The following is a 5,471-nucleotide window of genomic DNA, read 5'->3' as shown; positions in this document are numbered from 1 at the left end:
TCACCCAAAAATAGATTTTTCGCTTCGCTCAAAATCCGTTTTTTGGGCTCAAGCCATGTCGTCCTGATGGAAGTATACCAGAGCATTACTGTATCTGTGGATTCTCAGAACGTGCCGTACTCCCCGGAGGTAATTTTTCCCCGGTCGACTAGACCTAGAGACCTAAGATGTTACCGTTATACATCTTTTTAACTAACTATAAATCGGGAAAGAAAAAGGGGGAGCACCCCCAAGGCTCCCTATTCTCCCGTTTCGTAAGCGTGCCTGGCGCCAATCCTGGCGCCATCTGTATTCCTTGTAGCGTACACGAGGTGCTACAGATAATGTATGTAGGGAGGGGTCCTACAGCCCTTTCATAGAAAGGGAAGGGCGGGTCCATCAGGACGACATGGCCATCTCACCCAAAAATAGATTTTTCACTTCGCTCAAAATCCGTTTTTTGGGCTCAAGCCATGTCGTCCTGATGGAAGTATACCAGAGCATTACTGTATCTGTGGATTCTCAGAACGTGCCGTACTCCCCGGAGGTAATTTTTCCCCGGTCGACTAGACCTAGAGACCTAAGATGTTACCGTTATACATCTTTTTAACTAACTATAAATCGGGAAAGAAAAAGGGGGAGCACCCCCAAGGCTCCCTATTCTCCCGTTTCGTAAGCGTGCCTGGCGCCAATCCTGGCGCCATCTGTATTCCTTGTAGCGTACACGAGGTGCTACAGATAATGTATGTAGGGAGGGGTCCTACAGCCCTTTCATAGAAAGGGAAGGGCGGGTCCATCAGGACGACATGGCCATCTCACCCAAAAATAGATTTTTCGCTTCGCTCAAAATCCGTTTTTTGGGCTCAAGCCATGTCGTCCTGATGGAAGTATACCAGAGCATTACTGTATCTGTGGATTCTCAGAACGTGCCGTACTCCCCGGAGGTAATTTTTCCCCGGTTGACTAGACCTAGAGACCTAAGATGTTACCGTTATACATCTTTTCAACTAACTGTAAACCATGTTAGAGCTTCCTGCCCTCTACAGGGAAGAGTCCTACTAGACTCTGGAAAAGTCTCGAAGAGTACATATACCTATATATGAATACCAGGCAAGCTAATATAGTGGTCTCACCCTATATTAAGTAAAGCATAGTTTGTAAAGAACCACTGCGTCAATATGAAATATCGACCAGTTCTCCGCACAATACTTGTATTGGACAAAGGTTTATATCCGCATAGGAGGAAACTTGTAAAACCGCCACCGTCCCCTTATGGGACGGAGTCCTCCCGTGAAGGGAAAGCATAAACCAATGCAACATAGCTTGCATAAAGGAACAATTCTATTAGAATTATCCCAGATAAGGTACATAGAATGAATGCTCAATTATACCAATAAATTGACACAGGTGAAGGAGACGCAAGGCTCTCAAGAACAAGTTTATTGACAGACAATAAATAGACAGGTTAACAACAATTATATATATATATATATATATATATATATATATATATATATATATATATATATATATATATATATATATATATATATATATATATATATATATATATATACCAAAACTTTAAGCATAACTATGATAGTAAACAGAACTTGTTTATCTGAAAGAAAAAACATTAAATGCCACTTTTAAGATACCGAGGTATCAAAGTCATAAAAGTCTGTATTACAAATCAATCACATTAGCGTTAGAAACGCTCGGCACACATGTCTGCACTTATGCTAGGTTCACCTTTGGAAATGGAACAGTCTACATGGGCAACTCAGTGCCCTCACTTAGTTTGTAGTACAGTATATAACTACACACTCACCCTGGAATTAATCGTCCCAATTAAAACCACTGTTCCTCGCAGAGTTAAACAGTAGGGTTAACGACGTGACCCACTGCTACCACAGATCTTTTTAGTTCCTCTACTTGCTTTGCATAGTGGCGAAAGAAGACTCTGGAAGACTTCCAGCCAGTGTATGAACGGAGATGTTCAAAATCCATACAATTAAAGAAATTTAAGGATGAGCCAACTTTCCTCGGATCGTGACCTGCGGGTGTACTGTCAGGATCCACTCTGCGAATAAAATATGTGATTTTCGCTCTGAGTTGATTCAGAGATAAATTTGAGCCTGATGTTGCTCCCCTGAATAGTTGACCACCCTTGAAGTCTGAAGTTCTACGAAGATAGACCTTTAGGCATTCTACTGGACATAGAGATGCATCTTCTTTCAGAGGGCAGATTCTCCAGGGACCCCACCTGTTGGTGGGTAACTCATTTTTGGCGAGAAACGTAGGATCCGGAAACAGGTTCAGTTCTCCCCCATCCAGGAACTGAACACGACATGCCTCTCTGGAGAGGGCTACAATCTCACTAACCCTGGCCCCGGACACGAGTGCAAATAGGAAAATAACTTTTTGTGTCAAATCCTTTAACGCACACTCCTCATTGCTCAACAGAGAAGCGAAAAGAAGAACTTTGTCTAAAGACCATGAAATGGGCTTTGGAGGTGCTGAAGGTCTGAGCCTAGCGCAGGCTTTCGGAACTTTATTAAAGATCTCGTTACCTAGGTCGACCTGGAAGGCATATAGAATGGGTCTTGTCAAAGCAGACTTACACGCTGAAATCGTGTTAGCTGTCAACCCTTGACCATGGAGGTGGATGAAGAAAGATAAGCAGAAGTCTGTCGAGATCTCCTGAGGATTCTTCACCTTGACAAAGGCCACCCATTTTCTCCAAGATGACTCATATTGCCTTCTAGTAGATTTGCACTTATATTCCTCTAGGAAGTCTATGCTGGCTTTCGAAATCCCGAAACGCTTTCTCACCGCTAGGGAGAGAAAATCATGAGCTGCAGGGTCCGGGTTTTCTGTAATGAAGCACAGACAGTCGACTTCTGGACTCGCTGGGTCAGAACTGGATCTGGTAGCGGTACAAACTTCAGCCGTAGTTCCAATGCCAGGGGGAACCACACGCTGTTCGGCCACTTGTGGGCCACTATTGCCGCTACCCCTTTGAAGGATCTCAGTTTGTTGAGGATCCTCAACAGAAGGTTGTGAGGAGGGAACAGATAAATCTTGGACCATCTGTTCCAGTTGAGGGACATCGCGTCCACTGCTTCCGCTAAGGGGTCCTCGTACGGGGACACGTACAGGGGCAACTTCTTGTTGTCTTTCGTCGCAAAGAGGTCTATCTGCAGTTCTGGGACTTGATTCAGAATGAAGGAGAATGATCCTGCATCTAAGGACCATTCCGACTCTATTGGTGTGAACCTGGATAGAGCGTCCGCTGTTACATTGCGGACTCCTTGAAGGTGAACTGCCGACAGGTACCACTTCTTCTTTTCCGCCAATCGGAAGATGGCCAACATCACCTGGTTGAGAGGTGGTGACCTCGATCCTTGTCGATTCAAGCATCTCACAACTACCTCGCTGTCCATCACCAACCTTATGTGGATCGAGTGATGCGGGGAGACTTTCTTTAAGGTAAGGAGCACTGCCATAGCTTCTAGAAAGTTTATGTGAAAGGTCTTGAATAGCATGGACCAAGTCCCCTGGACTTTTTTCAGATGAGAGTGACCTCCCCATCCCTCCTTCGAGGCGTCTGAGTGAATCGTCACCGACGGGGGAGGTGGCTGAAGAAGAACCGACTTCTTTAGATGTCTGGCTTGGGACCAAGGCCTGAGAAGAGTACGTAGCCGAAGCGGAACTGGTCTTCTCAGATCTCTTCGCGTGTTTGATGCATAACTTCTCCAAACTCCGGTTGCATCCTTTAGCTGTGCTCTTAGCACTGGGTCTGTCACCGAAGCAAACTGGAGAGAGCCTAGTACCCTCTCGTGTTCGCGTTTTGATATCCTTTCGGAATCTAGAAGTCTCTTGACAGAACCCGCTATCTCCTTCCTTATCTTCGCGGGGATGGAGAAACGGTGTGACAATAGGTCCCAGTGGATTCCCAGCCACTGGAACTTTTGAGATGGAGAAAGTCGAGACTTTTTTCTGTTGATCTTGAAGCCTAGGTACTCTAGGAACTGGATCACTTAACTGGAAGCTTACAAGCATTCTGTCTCGGATGCTGCCCACACCAATCAGTCGTCCAGTTAGGCTACTACCTGAATTCCCTTTAGGCGTAACTGTTTGAGAGCTACGCTCACAAGCTTCGTGAAAAGCCTTGGGGCTATGTTTAGCCCGAATGGCATGGCTCTGAAGGCGTATAGTCTTCATTGTAGCCTGAACCTTAGGTAGGGGGAGAGTCGACGGTTGATTGGAACGTGCCAATAGGCTTCTGACAAGTCTATGGAGACGGAATATGCCCTCTTGGGCAGTAAGGTCCTTATGTGTTGCAGTGGCTATTCTCTTCTCCGATAACATTTCGGGAAGAAGAGGCAGAAGAACGAATAAGAAAGAGAAGAAGAAGGTGTATCAGATCATTATTGGTAAAATAATCTCAGAGTCACGATGTCAAAGTCTATTTTTTACTCGTCTTTTTATGGCAATAGATTGGAGCCATTACAGAGCAACAAGTGCGAGACAAGAAGCAGAAATATCAAACAGACTCTTTACCAAAGTTGAATCTTATCTTGCGTCAATAAAAGAACGTTAAGACGAAACGCAATTTATGGATAACAGAAATTTGATGTTCTATTGTAAAACCATTTGGAATTTCTGCGCCATTCGGGGAATGAAACGGAACAGATTTTCAATATCGTGATTGTACCATTTGGTGAATATCGTGCCGGGGTACTGTAAGCACTGGGGCATAACAATCTATCGGTGATTGCGTTTAAGGACTTACTTTAAGGATTTTGGGCCATACGGCAGGGTGCAATTCTCAGTTTCTTTCTATCTTTAGTTAGTTACGCTATGTAATGTTAATGTAAGAAAGTTAACAAACATGGTAATTTCTCATCGTAAAAGAAAAGATTGCCTTTTGTTATAAATCACGGCTCATATTAAATCAACATCATAACTACACCACGACAGATCAGTTATTTCTACACATTTTTCACATAAAATTAAATCCTCTAGCATAAATCTCATATTTTGAAAAAGCATTGAAAAAATATCTATACGTTTTTTGCATATTTTACCGCAACTTTTCACATCTGAATAGAGACAGCATTATGATGATTTCCTTTGGTTGAATGAAGAGAAACGTTTTCAGGAATGCCATTCTGAGGAAAGCTGTGCTGTTGCTGTTGACGTGCATTTACGGAATTAAAAAAAGAAGTCTTTAATATGAATAATGCGAACGATGTTGTCTAATAGATAAAAATGCGATTCAAAATTGCAATTATTCACACTCTCGTATCTACAGTGCAATCAATTATATTTTGAATATAATAAAAACTGTTTACTTTTATGTTCTCGCTATTGTAATGCGCTTACGTAATTTACAAGCGAAGGCTTTTGTGTGAACGATGTTCTCTGATAAATAAAAATGTGAATTGAAATCACACTTATTCACACTCTCGTATCTAAACAGAAAT

This window comes from Palaemon carinicauda, chromosome 29 (assembly GCF_036898095.1).
Source record: "Palaemon carinicauda isolate YSFRI2023 chromosome 29, ASM3689809v2, whole genome shotgun sequence".
Classification (NCBI taxonomy): domain Eukaryota; kingdom Metazoa; phylum Arthropoda; class Malacostraca; order Decapoda; family Palaemonidae; genus Palaemon; species Palaemon carinicauda.
This window is presented reverse-complemented; position numbering follows the sequence as displayed.